The sequence below is a fragment of the Delphinapterus leucas genome, chromosome 15, assembly GCF_059928025.1.
Source record: "Delphinapterus leucas isolate spDelLeu-1000000601 "Yukka" chromosome 15, BTC_Dleu_Yukka2, whole genome shotgun sequence".
Taxonomy (NCBI): domain Eukaryota; kingdom Metazoa; phylum Chordata; class Mammalia; order Artiodactyla; family Monodontidae; genus Delphinapterus; species Delphinapterus leucas.
The window spans coordinates 30,508,367-30,527,990 of NC_143143.1; the positions used below are offsets into that span (position 1 = coordinate 30,508,367).

At 45.6% G+C, this 19,624-nt stretch overlaps 1 protein-coding gene across 1 annotated transcript in view; it reads right to left on the reverse strand.

Annotated features, from left to right (window-relative positions):
• HAPSTR1 (HUWE1 associated protein modifying stress responses) overlaps positions 1–19,624 on the reverse strand; it is a 172,547-nt gene that overhangs the window by 22,823 nt on the left and 130,100 nt on the right. The gene's annotated exons all lie outside the window — the stretch shown is intronic.

Here is a 19,624-nt window from a genome sequence, read left to right on the forward strand (position 1 = left end):
ATTAAAATTAAAGAAAATTTGAAACTCTATCCCTCAGTCAAGAGAGCCACATTTAAGCACTCGATGGCTATGTGCGGTTAGTGGCTACCCTATTGGATAGCACAGATAGGGAATGTTTTCATCATGGCAGAAAGTTCTATTGGGCAGAAAGTTCACAGTCTTAGGTTATTGTAAGGTTGAAGTCAATTGATGAATATATGGTGCTTAGCATACATCTGGCAGATAGGAAGTGCTCAGTACAATGGCGCTATGGCGCTATTAGGTCACTTAATCCTGTCTAAGGAGGGGAGCAGCGTTGCCCCCACTTAGCAGATGAGAAAGCTGAGGCTCAGAGAAATGAAAATAACTCGTTCAAGTTTTTGCAGCCAGTAAGTAGTAAAGCCAGATTTAATCCCTGATGTGGGGACTGCCCTGGTAGCACGGAGGTTAAGAATCCTCCTGCCAGTGCAAGGGACATGGGTTCGAGCCCTGGTCCAGGAAGATCCCACATGCCGTGGAGCAACTATGCCCGCGTGCCACGACTACTGAGCCTGTGCTCTACAGTCCACGAGCCACAACTACTGAGGCCGCATGCCACAACTACTGAAGCCTGCACACCTAGAGCCTGTGCTCCACACCAAGAGAAGCCACCGCAATGAGAAGCCCGCGCACCACAATGAAGAGTAGCCCCGATCTCTGCAACTAGAGAAAGCCCGCATGCAGCAATGAAGATAAATAGAAAATAAATAATAAATTAATTAATTTTTTTAAAAACCCTGATGTGTATGATTTCAAAAGCAGTGTGTTTTCCATGGGGCAACGGACCTCTGTGCAATGGGAGGAGAGACTGGAGAGAAGGGCGGCAGTGATGCAAAATGCAAAAAAAACACAGCTGAATCCTCAGAATCCAAGAGAATACAGTCCGCTGGGCCTCAGAGAAGAGAAACCTAACACCACCCCTCTCCCCAGGATGTTTGGCCTCAGTAATAGGACCTTGGGCTGGTCCCACCCCCTCTCTAAGCCTCAGTTTCCTCTTCTGTAAAATGGGCTGTTTTGAGGATAAAGTGAGACAACACATTTCCAACCAGAGTAGGTATTCAAGAAGGGTTTTTTGAATCTGTAGAATGACAACCAAGGAGCTGAATTTTAAGGACCACCTTTGGGTCTGGTCCTACCCAAGAGAGCCACATTGGCTTTTTGACTGTCTGTAAGAATCAGAAAGTGGTCAGGTCTGCGCTCTCCAGGAAACAGAAAAGTTCACTGCCTCTTGGAGCCTGGCCCTTTAATTTGTTAATCTTTGTAAATCAAGGTTCCGGAGCTTTGCAAAGATGCGGAACCATCCAAGCTCTCTACAGAAACAATTCCTTGATTAAAATCTGACAGCTTAATTAATTACTGCTTAATAGTTCAACCTTAATTATACTTGACACCATTATTTGATAATATTCATAGATTTCCCACGTGGCTACACAATCATGTCTTTTATCAACTGATTACAAATGCCTGAACTTGACCTCCATCCTCTGGAAGACATCTGAACATGAAAGACTTCAGTTAATACTAATGCCGAGCTCACCAAAGCCCGCTCCCAATCTAGAATTCTCTGATTAGAAAGTTCTTCGAGAATCCACCAGAAAGAGTTCTCACCACATGGTTTATTCCCTTTCCACCTCAACAATTTTGCAAGTTTTAGAAAGTATTAAATAATATCACTGGAGCTTATTTTCACCTGAATAAGATACTCATAGCTTTTATTTTTAACCAAGAGAATGGGTTGGTTTCTAAATGAGGTGAGAGTCGCTGAAATTCTTCAGATGTGGTGGGAGACTTGTGAGAGTTACCATAGAAGCAAAGGAAAAAATATGAGCCTTGAAGCCATGATGACCTGGGCTTGAATCTTAGGTCCTTTTTTTAAAAAAAAAAATTTTTTTTTTGGCCGCATCGGGCGGTGTGTGGGATCTTAATTCCCCAACCAGGGATCAAACCCACGCCCCCTGCAGTGGAAGGGCAGAGTCTTAACCACTGGACCACCAGGGAAGTCCCAGAATCTTAGGTGCTTTTGAGCTGTGTGATCTTGGTTCAGTTTCTTCACCTCCCTGATCCTTCATTTTGTGAAATTTTTGTAAAATGAACCTCTTCATTTATAAAATGGGAACAATAATTCCTAACCCTCGTGTTACCAAGTCGGGTCCCGTTGCTCACTGCTTACATTACTCTCAGGTTGTTGATGTCAAGTTTAAGGGGATGGGGAAGTGCCTGGCATATAGTAGGTGCTCAATAAGTGTCACACAGGAAGCCAGCAATTGTTGCAGAACTCTGCTTTGTCCAGTTGCCCATGGAGGCCACTCAGTGGGAGGAAGCGGTTGTATCTCTGTATTTCGGGGCTTCTGGGGAATCAGCAAATAGAAGGGCTGTCGGAGCTGATAACACCATTAGATTCTGTCAAATAAGCCAGCCCCTCCATGGACATGTCTTTGTGAGGGGTGGCCTAAAACCTTCCCAGAAGTTTCCAGAACTACTTCATGAGCTGTGGCCTGGCCCAGAGGGGAAAGCCTACACTTTGAGTTGAGATACCAAGCCTCCAGGCATGGATTTGTGTCCAGTGGCATTAAGCAAGTCCCTTACCTCCCGGAACTGAGTTTTCTCATTTGTAAAAGACACCAGCCCCTTCTTTCCAAAGACCTGCTCCTATTATAGAACCATCTGGAATGTTTTTTGTCTTTTGGGGGCTTTTTGCCATGCCACGTGGTATGTGGGATCTTAGTTCCCTGACCAGGTACTGAACCTGCACCCCATGCACTGGAAGCTCAAAGTTTTAACCACTGGACCGCCAGGGAAGTCCCTGGTATGTATATTTAAATTGAAATATACAACATATTATATATGATACACACACATACACACACAAACTAGGTAGTGACTATTTTGACATAGGAACTTTTTTTTTTTTCTTGCGGTACGCGGGCCCCTCACTGTTGTGGCCTCTCCCGTTGCGGAGCACAGGCTCCGGACGCGCAGGCTCAGCGGCCACGGCTCACGGGCCCAGCCGCTCCGCGGCATGTGGGATCTTCCCGGACCGGGGCACGAACCCGTGTCCCCTGCATCGGCAGGCGGACTCTCAACCACTGCGCCACCAGGGAAGCCCAGGAACTTTTTTTATATACTGATTTCTGGGCCTCAACCCCAAAGACATTGATTCCATGGGTCTGCAGTTATTTCCAACAGTCTGTTCAATTTTCCAAGGAATTCTGATGGGCAGCCAGATTGGGGAACAAACAGGGCTGCCAACTTCTGGTTTCCCATCCAACCGGAAATACTGGCTCTGATTCTTTGCCTAAATCAGGAGACCCGTGTTAGTCCCCTTCTTTCCCTCAACTCCCAGTATCTGCCAAGTGATCGAGATAAGGGGATAAACTAAGATGCTGAAAAGGGCAGGGAAGGATTTACCCACAATCCCCCACTCCCTGGGCTCTGCGACTACTCAACTCTATAGATGCCTGTTGCTGTTTCCAATTACTCTCAGTATTAACCACACTCATCATTGACACAATGGAAAGTCTACCCAACACACTGGCCATTTCCAGGAATTAGATTGCTCTCATCAGTGGGGGATTTTTGTTTCTCCCCAATATTATTTTCCCTTAATTTCGAAAAGCATTTTCGCTGGATTTTTTTTCCCATTATTTTCCCAGCATGGACCTAATAGCGACCAAGAAGTACTTTCAAAATCCCATTAACTTTATCTAATGGAAATTCTCACAATATCCCAATTGCCAAAGGTCTTTTTTATTCTGGGGGAGCTTTTAGCTGTTCTTTGGGGCAGGCACAGAGGGCCGAGGAAATCTTTCACCTCTGCATCCTCGGAGAGCTTGGCACGCTTGGCTAAGTATAGAACTGCTCATTCCTAATTTGTTTCTCTGGGTGAGTATTGATTTGACAAATGCACACCAACCTCCAGCAACACAGGGCACTGAGGGTTTTTGTTTAATATTCAACTTGGAGCACCTCGAGTGCTTACAGTTTTTTCTTTGTTTTGATCACTCCACCTGTGGCTCCCCCACATGTCTGAGTTAAGAACGTTGTATACAGAAAAGTCATTGTCGTGGCTGTTAAATAATACAGGACCAATTTTCCTTGCTCTGCTGGGTATCTTTATGATCCCCTAGAGGTCAAGCTTGGAGAAACTTCCAAACGGAGCTGCTCATTTGGACCTGGGCAAATTCAGTGGCCACTCTTGTTATGTAGCAAACCTGTCAAGGTCTGCATTTCCAATATATTTGTTCTTCTGTGCTTTTGTGCTGGTTAAGTCAACACTCAGGGGCATCTAATATTGCTTTTTTCCCCCTTTTTCAGCATTCTCCATATTTATGGGGAAGCCTTCTATGCTGCATGTTGGAGAGAACCTCTATGGTTCTGAGCAATATCTCTGGTGCCTAGATGTTTGTAGTCCTTTGATTTGAATGAAGGTTTTTAAATGATAATTATTAGGGGCAATGTTCTATTTTAAGAATCCAAGAATGTATAAAAAGAACATAAGATTCTAAGGGCAAGCATGTTTGATTGAGGGGGAGGGGGGAATCCCTTGGATACTAGTTTCTCCCCTTTTTCCTGTTAATACCCCATTGTTTATTGTGGTAGCTGGGTTGTCAAGGTGATGGGAGTGATTTAGCAAAGATGTCACAGTGAAAAGGCATTGCCTATCCTCCTGGGGCAACTGGGAGGCATTAAGAAGACAGTAAGTTTCCTAAGATTTTGCAAGACTGATGGGATCCCTATTTTGTTTTATCACCTAGGGACCCCAGGGGGCCCTCAGCTGCTGGGATGGGGCAGGAATCACAGAGCCAGCAGCCACTTGCAGTGATGTGGGCACTTTCAAAGTGGAACGAACCAGATGTTGATGGCACACAAGACTGCACAGGCAGGAAATGAGCAGTAAGACGGGTGTCAGGAATTGGAGAGGATGCAGGCGATGCAGCGGGACCTGGGAACCCTCCTCTTCTGATCAGGCCTGGGGAAGCAGGAGGCATCTTGGATCCTGAGCCAAGCCTGCCTGATGCACGACGGCTCAGGTGGGGGGAGATGACAAGCCGCTCCACTTTGCCTGGGACAGAGTCATTTCCCAGGATGCAGGGCTTTCCATTTTAAAACCAGGACGAGTGGGTCACCCTAGGTATGGGAGACAGCCCAACATAGTTTATGAAGCATCGTCTTTAAAGTCAGACAGACCTAGGTTTGAATCCCACCTGTGCTAGCTAAGTGACCTTGGGCAGGCTACTCCCCTCCCCTTGTCCGTAATATGGGGATGATTAAGGTACATCCATCACAGGGCTGTAGTAGGGTAAAAATGGATGCAAATGAAATATGTAGATTCAGGGAGGAAGAAATTTTTCTCTACCCTTCTAGATGCTTTTGGCTGATCTAAGAATTAAACTGACAGAGAAAATGAAACAGAAGTTTAATAACATGTATACATGGGAGAGACCCAGAGAACTGAGTAACTCACCAAAATGGACAAAACCCTCACCTTAAATACCATCTTTTAGCTAAAGACAAAAGAGGATATTGGGGGTAGGGGTTTGGGACTTCAAAGCAGAGGAAGGCAATTGACATGGAGCTGGAAAAGCAAATGTTTGGTAAACAAACGTTTGCTAGGCCAGCAGAGACAGTGGGACACAGAGAGGACTCTTAACAGACTTCGGTGGCTTCCTCCCCGTCTGCACACCTAGTTCACACTATAGTGATCTCTGGTGATGCTCCCTTCTTGGATCAGGTCCTCTAGCTACATTCTTTTAGGCAGTTAGGGGAAGGTCAAAGGTTCTTCCTAAGTCTTTTGGGCCTTGATTGTTTTCAGCACAAAATAATCCTCAGAGAGACATTTTGGGGTGACAAACTGTGCTCCCCTATAGTAGCATAAGGCCTGGAGCTGAATAAGCATCCAGTACATGTTTATTCTCATCATTCCGAAGAAGTGAGCTACCAGGGTGCATTCTGAATGCCTACCAAGCTCAAAGGGAGGAATCAGGTCCAGATGTGGGGATGCAGCCGGACACCGAGAGACAGGGCAATCAAAAGGCCATGAATGGGGCTTCCCTGGTGGCGCAGTGGTTGAGAGTCCGCCTGCCGATGCAGGGGACACAGGTTCGTGCGCCCGTCTGGGAAGATCCCACATGCCGCGGAGCAGCTGGGCCCGTAAGCCATGGCCACTGAGCCTGCGCGTCCAGAGCCTGTGCTCCGCAACGGGAGAGGCCACAGCAGTGAGAGGCCCGCGTACCGAAAAAAAAAAACAAAAAACAAAAGGCCATGAATGAACGCAAATCTGTGCTGAGACTGGGCCACATAGAGATCCAGGTTTATACGGGGAAGGGGAGTAGAACTTGTCACCCCAAAATATGCCTCTCTGGCATCCAGATTACTTTAGGCTGATTATTTTTAAGCAACAGCAGACACAAGAGGAGCTCTGAGAACCCAGTAGTCGAAGTTACCTTTTGTAAGAGAAATTTACATTTATAAGGGAAATCTCCATTTGTAAAGGTGTCTCCCTCTCTGGACCAAAAGAAAGATGACTAAATCTCCAGAAAATCTTATCAGTGGAGAAAGCAACTGACTTCAATCTGCATCACAACCTTACCCCTGTTTACTGTGCTTTCCCGGTCACCTCCCAGAACTGGCTCCCCCATCCCCTTCCCCAACATATTCTTTTGTCTTTAGCTGGTGATGGTATTTAAGGTGGTGGCTTAGACCATTTCAGGGAGCTACTCAGTTTTCCCTGAGTCTCTCCCATGTGTACAGAAGGTATACATGTTATTAAAATTTTGTTTCTTTTTCTCCTGTTAATCTGTCTGTTATTACAGGGGAATCTCAGCCAAGAATTTAGAAGGGTGGAGGGAGAATTATTTTTCTTTCCCCCGCTACAGGTTACACTAAGTACCATGAACTAATGTTCACAAAATGCCTCCTAACCTGAAGGCATTGAGCGCCTATGGCAATAGGCTGATTGCATTGATTGCCTCAGTTAACGAGCTCCCTGCTTGCACATCTTTCCAATGTGACTTTGCAGCTTCTCCCTTCAAGAGGTAGATTCTATTTCCCCACCACCTTACCCAGGCTGGTCCTATCACCTGATCTGGCCAATAGAATGCAGTGGGTCGGATGGCATTCTAGTTCCGAGCGGAGGCCTTAAGAGCCTTTGCAGTTCCAACTGTCTCTCTTGGGCCCTTGCTTCCACCACGAGAACAAGCCCAGGCTAGTCTTCTGGGAGACCATGTGGAAAAGAACCAAGACACCTCAGCCAATAGCCAGCCAACCTCCAATAAAAGCCACCAAGCTGACCCTCAGCTGACCACAGACACAGGACAGAGCCCCACTGGGAGTCAAAGAACCCCCCCCCCCCAAATAGCCAACACACAGGATCATGAGCAAAAATAAATGTTTATAGTTTTCAAGCCCCTTAGTTTTGAGATGGTTTGTTACACAGCAATATCTGTCTGCTACACTTAGCAGGTAACCAACGTTTCAAATATATTATTTTTATCCTTGCAACTAAGAATTTCTAATTCTCTTTGTTCTAATAGGTTTCATGGCAGAAAGGAAACAAAATGACTTGCCTGAGGTCACTCATCTGGTTAGTTCCACAGCCAGAACTGAAATTAGTTCCATTTAATTCAAAACCCATCTTTTTATGTGCCTCACTCCATGCTGCCTAAGACGATGCCAAATCTGCCCACACCCAAGGTTGTCTGTATATTTTAGGAGAGCTAATAGGACAGGTCTGGACATCAGCTACTCAAGCCAGACTCCTCAACGTCCGGGCCGACACAATGGGATCACAGCCCAATAGGAAATAAGCATCCCATGAAGGCTGAGCAGAATATTAAACCTCATAAAAAACACTACAATGTTGAGAACAATGACAGGTGTGGGAATCGGCAAGATTTATGGAAGATAAACAAAATCCATTCGATCAAATGGGAAATGAAATTGCAGAGTGTAGCAGAACATTTCCAATAAGAGGTAAATAGACACTCTCCAAAACCTGTTAAACAGGATGGAAGTCAGGGATCTCTGTTTACACACTTCCTCGCTGTTGCAGTCATTCTACACATACACACACACACACACACACACACACACACACACACAGAGACAGGCAGAAATAATCTTGAAATGTACAACACCTAGACACACAAAAATACACGTGCAAAGACATATAAATATTCACAGTGACATGCCCACCCTCTTATGCACAAGCACCTGGGCTTACACACACATGCAAACGCATTCATCTGCGTGCACGCACTCACATTCACCTTCACCACCCCAGACAGGCAGGAGGAAATACCCTGCCTACTTGGGAGTGAGTTTGTCCCTAGAGGATTTGTCCTCAGAGCATTTCACCTGCAAACCATGCCAAGGAAGAATCTTCCAGTTGATCCTTTGACCCTCCCCCTCTCCCCAGCAAGAAAGCTCAGCCCTCCCTGGCCCCTAGGGCCAGTCCTTACCTCAGCAAGAAGGGATTTTTTTTTTTTTACAAGTAATAAATTTTATTAGAAGTTGAGTATCTGTTAATTAGCAGGCAGCTATATAACTTACTATAAAGCCACTACAATTCAAACATTGTAGCATTACTACATGAATGAACACATATTCAAATTAAACAGAAAAGAATATCCACAAATAGTTCTAAGTATGTCTGGGAAGTTTGATTGTGACAAAGTGAAGTTGTAATCTTTAAAATTGATGCCTAGAAAACTGCACACCCATTTAAAACTAAAATCTGTACCTCACACTACATACCAAAATAAATTACACCAGAGCAAGAAGGGATTTAAAGAGCCCTGGGCTGAACTATAGTCAATATCCTGTGATAAACTATAATGGAAAAGAATATGAAAAAGAATGTATGTATATGTATAACTGAATCGCTTTGCTGTACACCAGAATTTAACACAACATTGTAAATCAACTACACTTCAATAAAATATTTTTTTAAAAAATAAAATAAAATAAAGAGCCTTGAGCCAACTGCAGGGACTAATTGTGAAGTAAGCGCTTTGGGTTCCCTTTTGGGAAGTCATGCCTGTGCCCCATCCTCAGGCTGAAATGGGAGTAAAAACATTGGCTTTGACATCAGGAAGACCAGGGTTCAAATCCTGCCTCCGCTACTTCCCAGCTGCATGAACTTGGGGCCAATTACATCAATATGCTGAACTTCAATGTCCTCAGTTATAAAATGGGGACAGTGAATCCTACCAAACAGGGCTTTGTAAGGATTAAAGGTGATCGTGTGTCTAAGTGCTTGATTCAGGACCTGGCACATACTAGGTGGCTGTAATTGCTGGGAGAGGGAGTAGATATTTTCAAGGCCAATTGCTCCATCCATGTACAGCCTTAGTTTTTTTTTTTTCTCCCAAGTATAACATAAACCTAGGCTACTTTGCATTTATATTCAATAACTTTTTATGCATCATTATTTGGATATTTTATCAAAAATGATCCTTTTTCCTTTAATTCTCTCCATGTAAATGTCTTGGGTATGAACATAGGGTAATTTCTTCTGTCCTTGGGCATCCTCTTTTCTGGGCGACCATATATGTGGTTATGATCATTTAAAACCATTCAGCAAATTGATTTTCCTAAACCCAAATTCTCGTTATAGGCAATATTTCAAGACCCAAAATCCCCCGAAAAAAGAAATTTAAAAGCTGCCATCTCAAAGTCGGAAACAGACTTTGCTCTTAAGAGAAACCTGTGTTTAAAGGTGGTCCTTAGGGACTTCCCTGGCGGTCCAGTGGTTAAGACTCCAGGCTTCTAATGCAGGGGGTGCGGGTTCGATCCCTGGTTGGGGAACTAAGAGCCCACATACCACGTGGCCAAAAATAAGTAAGTAAATAAAAATAAAGGTGGTCCTTGAAAAGGCTGGTTTTAAATTCTCATTTTAATATTTATTCAGTCAACACCACAGACATTTCTGAGCACCTACTATGTGCTAGGCCCTGTAATTGGAACCCAGTTCACAAGATACACAGAGTCAAGTGCCAAAGCAAAGTATATAAGTAATCGTAATTCAACACGGCCAGAGAAATTATTTGTAAGATATTAGTTTTTTTAATGTACAAGATAAAGACCAGAAGAAGGAATAATAAATTCTGCAGCAGAGAGGTCAAGAAGCTGCAGCAGAAAGGTCAAGAATTCCAATTTCCTTTGGTGGATTCTCCCTCCCCATTTACAGGCAGTCTTTCTGAGGCTGCCAATCAGGTGGCATCCCCAGGGGTGGCCATTTGACTCAAGTCTAGCACATCTATCTCTCATCCATCTCTAGCACAAGCCCAGGAATATTAAACAAAGTGATTAAGCAAAGTGATACAGAAGCAACAAACAGTTGGCACTTGGAAGAGACACATCTTTGAATTTCTTGACTTAGATTCCCCAGAGCGGCCCTGGCTCTGTCTTCCAATAAATTCTTTTTTTCTCAGGTTATACAGAGTTGAATGATTATCGTCAGAGACAGAGAAATCTCCACGGAGGGAGAGATCTGACTTGAGTTTTGAAAAAAGGAAAGGAGCTCACCAGAGGCCAAGGGGAAGAAAGAGCAGAAAGCCTGGTGCAAAAGTGTGACACCAAGCAGCACATTTGGATAAGGAAATCATCATCATCACAGCATGGCTGGAAAATGCAAGACGAGAGCCGTAAGGACCTGGAAGACAAAGACCACTGTCCTCCAAACCTCCAGCACCCAACGTAGAGCATGGCACACAGAGGTGCTCAGTAAATGTCTGTGGAGTGAATGCATGATGGGAAAGTAGCAACAGTGTCAGACAGAGTGCTGTGACCCACACTGGACCTTGCATGGACCAGAGGGCAAGGTGGAACCCCTGAAGATTTCTTTAATCAGAAGAAAGATATAATTCAGAAACGACTTTTCTAAATATTCATTTTTAGTTGTGTGACACAATTGAGGTGTTCGATAACCCTATGGTAGTAATCGTTTTGCAATACATATGCGTATCAAGTCATACTCCTTAAACTTACACAATTTTTTTTACAAAGTAATTCTATTCAACATTCAAGGAACAGATCATTTCAATGGCACACAAATTCTTTCAAAGAACAGAAACTTCTCAACTACTTTTATGAATCTTATGTAACCCTGATACCTAAACTAGATAATTACAGTATGACAAAGAAAATAAAAACACCCTACCTTACTCACGAAAATACTTAAAAAAATAATAAATAAAATATTAGAGAAAGAGTCTCATGTTACATGTGAAAGTTGGCTTTGTGAGGTTTTTTGATTTTTAAATTTTTATACAATTTTCTTTTGGCTGCGCTGTGGGGCATGCAGGCTCTTAGTTCCCCGACCAGGGATTGAACCCATGCCCTCGGCAGTGGGAGCGCAGAGTTCTAACCACAGGACCGCCAGGGAATTCCCTACTCTTTTTAAAAGTTACACTCCGAGGGCTTCCCTGGTGGCGCAGTGGTTAAGGATCCGCCTGCCAATGCAGCAGACGTGGGTTCGAGCCCTGGTCCAGGAAGATCCCACATGCCGTGGAGCAACTAAGCCCATGCGCCACAACTACTGAGCCTGCACCCTAGAGCCCATGAGCCACAACTACTGAGCTTGCATGCCACACTACTGAAGCCAGCGTACCTAGAGCCCTTGCTCTGCAACAAAAAGCGAAGCACTGCAGTGAGATGCCCGCGCACCATAATGAAGAGTAGGCCCCACCCGCGGCAACTAGAGAATGCCTGCGCAGCAACGAAGACCCAACACAGCCAAAAATAAATAAATGAATAAATAAATAAAGTTTTTAAAAAGTTACACTCCATTTACAGTTATTACAAAATATTGGCTATATTCCCCGTGTTGTACCGCACACCTCTGTGGCTTATTGTACGCTCAATGGTTTGTACTTCCCACTCCCCGCACCTCTATATTGCGTCCCTCCACCAGTAACCACTAGTTTGTTCTCTATATCTGTGGGTTTACGCAATGGTTTGTGTCAATTATATCTCAGTAAAATAAAATAAAATATTCATTTTTAAATTCAACCCTGGCTGCTGAGTGAAGAACAGACCAGACATGACCAGGGCTGGAAGCAGGGATCCCAATTAGGAGAACCGTGCGGTAATCTGAGGAGGGTGATGCTGGCCTGAAATTGACCCCTGGCGGTGGGTATGGACTTGACAGATCTTGGTGGTTGTCTGGATGTGGATGGAGAGGAGGAAAGAAAAATATAAGGATGACCTGAAATTTCTCTCCTGGGTGGGTCCCGGTGCCATTCACTGGCAAACAGAGTGTGAGAGATCCCAGCACGGTTCACTGGCAAATGGAGTATAGGGCAGAAAAATGATGAGTTAAGTTTGGACCTGTTGGGTTTGAGACTCCTGCAAAACAGCCAAGATGAGATGTTAAGTAGGTTTAGAGCTCAGAAGAGCAGTCAGGTTGGATCGAGTTTAGGGATCCATCAGCATGCAGATCTTAACTTGGGGTCTCTGATCCCTAAGCTTGCATGCGATGTTAGGCACGCATGTACATTTTTCTGGAGAGAATTTTTAAGTCCTACATCATCTTCTCAAATGGGTCTGTGCCCAGAGCATTAAGAAACACTAACAGAGATGGTGGATGAAGCCACAGGAGTGGATGAGTTTGTGTATCAGTCAGGGTTCTCCAGAGAGGCAGAACTGACATAGACCCCATGTTTCTTGTCCCCTCAGATTTCATATGTTGAAACCGAACACCCAGTGTGATGGTATTAGGAGGTGGGGACTATGGTATTAGTACTGTTATAAAAGGGACCCCAGAGAGAGCCCTCACTCCTTCCATGTGAGGACGCAGTGAGAAGACGGCCATCCATGAACCAGGAAGTGGGTCTCACAAGACATGGAATCTGCCGACTTCTTCATCTGGGACTTCCAGCCTCCGGAATGGTGAGAAATCAACTTATGTTGTTTTATAAGGCACTCAGGCTATGGTATTTTGTTATAGCAAGCTGAAAAGACTAAGACAAGAACCAATAGGAGATGATAATGATAGATACATAGATACATAGATAGATAGATAGATAGACAGGCAAAGAGAGAGGGTAACACGGAGAGACAGAATAAGAAAGAACAATACACAGAGCGATTTCAAGGAACTGAAGTATGCAGTCATGGGAGCTGGCAAGTCCACAGTGGGTAGGGCAGGCCCGCAGGCTGGAAACTCAGGCAGGATTTCCATGTTACAGTCTGGAGGCAGAATTTCTTCTTCTCCAGGACATCTGTTTTTGTTCTCAACGTCTTCAACTGTGGATGTGGACAAGACCACCCCCATCCATTATCAAGGGTAATCTCCTTAAAGTCGATTGATTGTAGATGTTACCCACGTCTACCAAAGACCTTCACAGCAATACCCAGATGAGTGTCTGATTAAATAACTAGGCACCGTCACCCCACCAGGTTAACACATAAAAATAACCACCCCAGTCAGTGAGTAGAAATCTGCCTGTCAGCAAAGGCAGCCGTGGACTCCAGACTTGAGCCACAATGGCCCAGAAAACGGAGAATTGCCCGTTCCCATCCCCACTGTTTCTCCATGAAAATCCAGAGGCTTCAGGGAGCCTAGGGCTCACAGTGGCCAGTACATTCAAGCAGTGTCATTGACCAAAGACAGGAAGCAGCAGTGGTTTGGTAAAGTCATGAACACGGGGAAAGACAAATATCATATGATACCACTTACATGTGGAATCTAAAAAAATGATACAAATGAACTTATTTAGAAACAGACTCACAGACATAGAAAACAAACTTATGGTTACCAAAGGGGAAAGGTGGGGGGGGGGGGGATAAATTAGGAGTTTGGGACTAACATATACACACCATTATATATAAAACAGATAACACAACGAGGACCTACTGTATAGCACAGAGAACTATACTCAATATTTTATAGTAACCTATAAGGGAAAAGAATCTGAAAAAGAATATATATATATATAAAAAATATATAAATATAACATATATATCTGAATCACTTTGCTGTGCACCTGAAACTAACACAACATTGTAAACCAACTATACTTCGACTTAAATATACATATAAGAAAGAAAGAATTAAAAAGCATTACAAAAAAAAATCATGAACACGGGGCTTGTGGTCCTTGCTTCCAATATATTTTCAACGGAACCTAAGTTTTCTGATGCTGTTACAACCCTTCCTGGGGAAAGGAAATCAAAACTGACTCTTCTAGGCACCTATGCTGGGATTGGGTGGCCTCATTGTTTTCTGACACCAGTGCTGGGATGTAGGAGTTTGTTATTCCCCCAAAATGAGGAAACTAAGTCACAAAGAGTATGCGACCTGCCTGCGTTAAACAGGGGCAACGTGGCAGTGCGGGATTTGAACCTGGGCCCTCTCCTCTCTCACAGATTCTACACTGACAGGTTCCTGGGAGGAACAGCTAGCCTCCCAGTAAGGATTCCAGCGCACAGAAGATTCTGCAGCGTCTTCCTAGTGGCAAAAAGCATTGCGACGGTGAAGAGCAGAGAATATCTGGTAAAGAGGAAACTAAGCCGGGAGGATTTGGTCACTAGTCGCTCCCCGTTCCTCCCCTCCAGATTCTAACCAGCAGATAATTCACACAAGGAGAGAAGAGGGCATTAAAGTACAGTCAATTCTTGTGGTCCAATACGGTTATATTCTATAAAATCACCGCAAACACTGAATCAGCAAACACTGCCCCTTTGCTCCTGGGAGAAATACTTTGGTCACAACATTTCCACCACCCAATCACTGCATAACCTTGTTTTATCTGGATTTCTGTTTAAAGACACCTTATTTAATAAACATTTTTGTTTCATAAAAACTGAACTGATGGCCACTGTAACTCATGCCTGAAAGAAGATTATCTAACAACTACTTTCCCTATAAGGCATAGCCTACCCTTCCTGTGCGTAGGAACGCAGTCAGCACTTCAGCTCTACACTTGGGGGCCACTTTAAACAGCAAAATCACCAACAAACAGCACCAAAATGCCCAAAGAATGACAGCAAAAATCACCAACAAAAAGCACAAAAATGCCAAAAAAATAAACAAAACCTTGGCACTACATAGACAGCAAAAAGGACACCTGGTTACAGTATGGACTTTGTCCGGTTCATCCTCAGCTGGGAGTGTACCCATCGGGTGACTCAGAACATTAGCACTTCTTCCTTGTCCACAAATGATCATGAACGCGCCTCGAGGGTTGATTGTGGGATTACAAATCAATTTCAGCCAGTAGGTGAATTCGCAAATCATGACGGGTGACTATACTCGATTTGGTTATAGAACAGTTTTGAAGAAGGCATCAGGCTCTGGCCCACCACCCCATCCATCCACCCTACGGCAGGCAAAGAAGAGAGGAGAGTGTGGACCTTCCCAAAGCTGCCCCCCAGGTGGCCGGGGCACTGAGCCTTCTCAGTCCCACCAGACATCAGCGCCAGAGAAGGAGCGAGACCAGGGAGGCAGCTTCTTGCTTTGCTTCTTGTCTCCACCTGCACAGGGCGGTACTGCTCCTCCTGGCCCAAGGAAGTCAAGCTCCAGCTACTGGAAAAAACGCTCTTTGCTTAGTGAAGAGGGAGTATGGGGTGAAGAAGGAGGGGAGTACCCCTCTCCAGGATCTCCCTGAAAAGGTGAGGTATTAGCAAAATCCCTATTTCAAGGGCCCTTAGTCAGCTTGGGCTGCTATCACTAAACACCATGGACTCCAGGGCTTAAGCAATAAACAGTGACTTCTCACAGTTCTGGAGGCTGGAAGTCCAAGGTCAAGATGCAGGCAGATTCTGTTCCTGGCAAGAACGCTCTTTCTGCCTTGCAGATCATGGCTTCTCACTGTGTTTCCATGTGGGGAGAGAGAGCGAGAGAGAGATTGAGAAAGAAAGAAAAAGAGGAAGGAAGAGGAAGAGGGAGGGGGAGGGGAGAGGGAAGAGGGATGCAGGGAAAGAGCCTTCTAGTGTCTTCTTCCTCGTCTTATAAGGACATTAATCCTTACAAGGATTCCCACCCTCATGACCTCATCTGACTAAACCCAATCACTTTCCAAAAGTCCACCTTCAAATACCACCACATTGCAAGTGAAGACTTCAATATATGAATTTGGGGGGGACTCAAACATTTGGCCATGACAGGCCCAGACAGAACATGAGAGAGGAGGATAAAGAGCTGTCCCCCCGCCCCCGCCATTCCAGGAAAACAAGTCCCCGTTACAAGAACTGCTCAAGTTGGAGACAGCTTTTAGAAAACTCAGGGGACGAGGCAGCTGCCTTTTACGATTCGGCACCAGCAGACCCGAGATCCATCAACAGCCCCCCCGGGGGCAAGTCTGTTGCTGTTTTAATTTTGACAATGGCTTTGATCATCACTTTGATGCTGAGGTGTGGAGGATAGAAGAAGGATTTGGGGGCACTGCAAAGATCCTGTGAAAATAGAACACATGGCCGTCATCACCATCACGTCCCTACTGCTACTTGCTGACTTACTATGTCCAAGCAGTTAATATATGCTATTGGCTCATTTTCACAAAATCCAAGCTTACATTTATAGAGGGTTTGCTGGGCACCTGGTGCTGCGCAAGGTGCCGTGACGCCTCTGTTTTTTGTTTTGGTTTTTTTGCGGTACGCAGGCCTCTCACTGCTGTGGCCTCTCTCTCGTTGCGGAGCAACGGCTCTGGATGCGCAGGCTCAGCGGCCATGGCTCACGGACCCAGCTGCTCCGTGGCATGTGGGATCTTCCCAGACCGGGGCTCGAACCCGTGTCCCCTGTATCGGCAGGCGGACTCTCAACCACTGCGCCACCAGGGAAGCCCCAATGCCTCTGTTTTTAAAACAACTTCCCAAGGCAGGCACCGCTAGGGAACAGAATATTGACCAGGTTAAGTGACTTCTCCCCAGCCTGGTTGGCCATGGAGCTGGGTCTCTCAGCCTCAGCACTGATGATTTTTAGGGCTGGATAATTCTTTGCTGTTGGGGGTTGTCCTGTGTATTGTAGGATATTGAGCAGCGTCTCTGGCCTCAACTCACTAGTGGCCAGTAGCAACTCTCCCAAGCTGTGACAACCAAAAATGTTTCTAAACATGACCAAATGTCCCCTGGGGAAGGAGGGTACAAAATCACCCCAGGTTGACAACCAGTGCAGTAGAGCAAAGATTTGAATCCAGGCAGTCTGACTCCAGAGCCAGCTTCTCTAACTGCTGTGTGACACAAAGACCTTATTGTTCATCTCCAATCTTCGCCTGAAACAGAGGTTCGCAGAGGGAAGTCAGTCCCCACCGTCATACGTGAATCCAGGTCTGACCCCAAACCAAACCCCCTTCCCAGCCACCATGCAGCATCTATCTTGAAAAGAGACCCTTGATGCCTGTACCAAATCCTGGGCTTGAATTTGGGCAGGAACTAGGAAGGATTCACGCTTATAGCCATGTCCCAAATCACATGGCTAGGAAGTGGCCAGCCTTGGATCCAAACCCAGGTCTGCTGTTTCCAAACATGAGCAGGTTACACTCGGCTCGGCTGCCCCCAACTCACGGCAGCTTCCTCCCCTCCACCTTTCCATTCCCTTCCCTGGTCAATTACAGCCAAGTTTCACATCCAGCGATTTTGCAAACATCCTCTTTTCTTGTTCAATGGCTGATTCCAGTTGCCAATACCTTATTTGGGTGGTAAAAAAGAGAGTCCATGTGACCTCAGGGATTCAAGAGTGGCAGGTTGGAAACGTCAGTGCTTGGCTGGATATTTTCTTTTTTTAATTTTTTTTCTATTTCTTTATTTTATTTCTTTATTTACTTTTGGCTGTGTTGGGTCTTCGTTGCTGCACGTGGTCTTTCTCTAGTTGCGGCGAGCGGGGGCTACTCCTCATTAAGGTGCGTGGGCTTCTCATTGTGGTGGCTTCTCTTGTTGTGGAGCACGGGGTCTAGGCACGGGCTTCAGTAGTTGCAGCATGTGGGCTCAGTAGTTGTGGCTCGCGGGCTCTAGAGAGCAGGCTCAGTAGTTGTGGCGCACGGGCTTAGTTGCTCCACGGCATGTGGGACCTTCCCGGACCAGGGCACGAACCCATGTCCCCCGCATTGGCAGGCGGATTCTTAACCACTGCGCCACCAGGGAAGACCGCTTGGCTGGATTTTGAGCTGTACTGGGCAGGAGGAAATCTATGGCTTATCAGACGTCCTCCCCCCACCCCACGATGGTGACTGAAGAGGGAACCGTGCTTGACAGTTCAGTTAGCTCTTTTACAAAGAAAGCAGAGCCCTCAGAAGTCGGTCAATCAGTAGGGGAAGAAAGAAACAAATCTGGCTTCTAATCAATGGCTGTTCCAGTCTCTTCCATCAGAGGCTTGATCTGTCATTTTCTATTGTCTGGAGTTAATGAGTCAGTTTCAATTAGGCCTTCCATGGCTCCCTGTGATAAAGGGAATTTGCTTAACTCTGGGGACTGCTCTATCCTTGATAGCATCGCTCTGTATGTTTCTTGGAGAGCTTATAACTATGACAGTTGCCTGCGTATCAACCATGTGTTGGGCAGTACATCAAGGACCCTGCGTATCTTAACTCTTCTGATCGTCATGTCAATTCTGGCCTCCTGGTCCTGCCACTTACCAGAAAGAATGGGGCCTTCCATGTCCTTGTTTTCTCATCTGTAAAATAGGGATCATAATAGTTGTTGTAAAGATTCAATGAGTAATTTTTGTAAAGTGCTTAGAATGGTGCCCGGCACATATAACTGCCTGTAAATGTTTGTTCCGTTTATTACCGTCCCCTTTTTACAAGCAAGGAGACTGACGTTGATGGGGGTTAAGGAACCAGGCTGAGGCTCAAAAGTAGGCAGCCAGAGAGCTGAGACTTAACCACTGGACCGTGAAAGGGTGAGGGAGGGAGGGATAAAGGAGCCGTGTGAAGCAAATGCCAAAAAAGTGGGAGCAACAGAACTGGCCCCCACACAAAAGCCAAGAGCAGATCCCCAGCAGACGCGCTGCACTCAACTGGAACAGCTCGACCCAGAGGAGGGAGCCCCCATCCCAGGGTCAGAGTGACCTAAAGGGCTGCCACAGGAGCTCCACACACCCCTGAATAAAGTTCAAACTCTAGCTTGGCGTGAAGGCTCTCCTGTACCCTTTCACCTTCCTGGCTTCATCCTCAAGTCCTCTGTACCCTCCAACCACCCCCTACTCACATACACACACACTGGACCAGCATCTGTACTCATACCCACCAGTCTTTTGAGCTCCATGTCTGTTCATACATCCTCTCCATTCTATCTGAAGTGCCTTCCTCTTCCCCATCCCCTGAAACTCAGTTCAAGAGTCGCCTCTTCCAGTAAGCCTTTCATGACCACCACACCACCAGCTGGGCTAGCCACCTTCGGCAAGCTGCCACAGTGCTCCCTTCCTTATCTTTCCAGGCTGTAACTGCCCTGGAATTACAATTCCCAATGCAATTGTCTGTCTCCCCTATGGGCCCTGGAACTCCTCCAAGGCCCAGCCCAGAGGCCAGCCCATAGTGGGTGCTCAGGAAATGTTTGCAGATAAATGAATGAATGAGTTCTTGTGGGATGGGTAGCCTATTTGGATGCCCTTCTCTGTGAAAGTGAGATTTCATTAATTCTGTGGATCCATACAGGGCATAAAACCCAC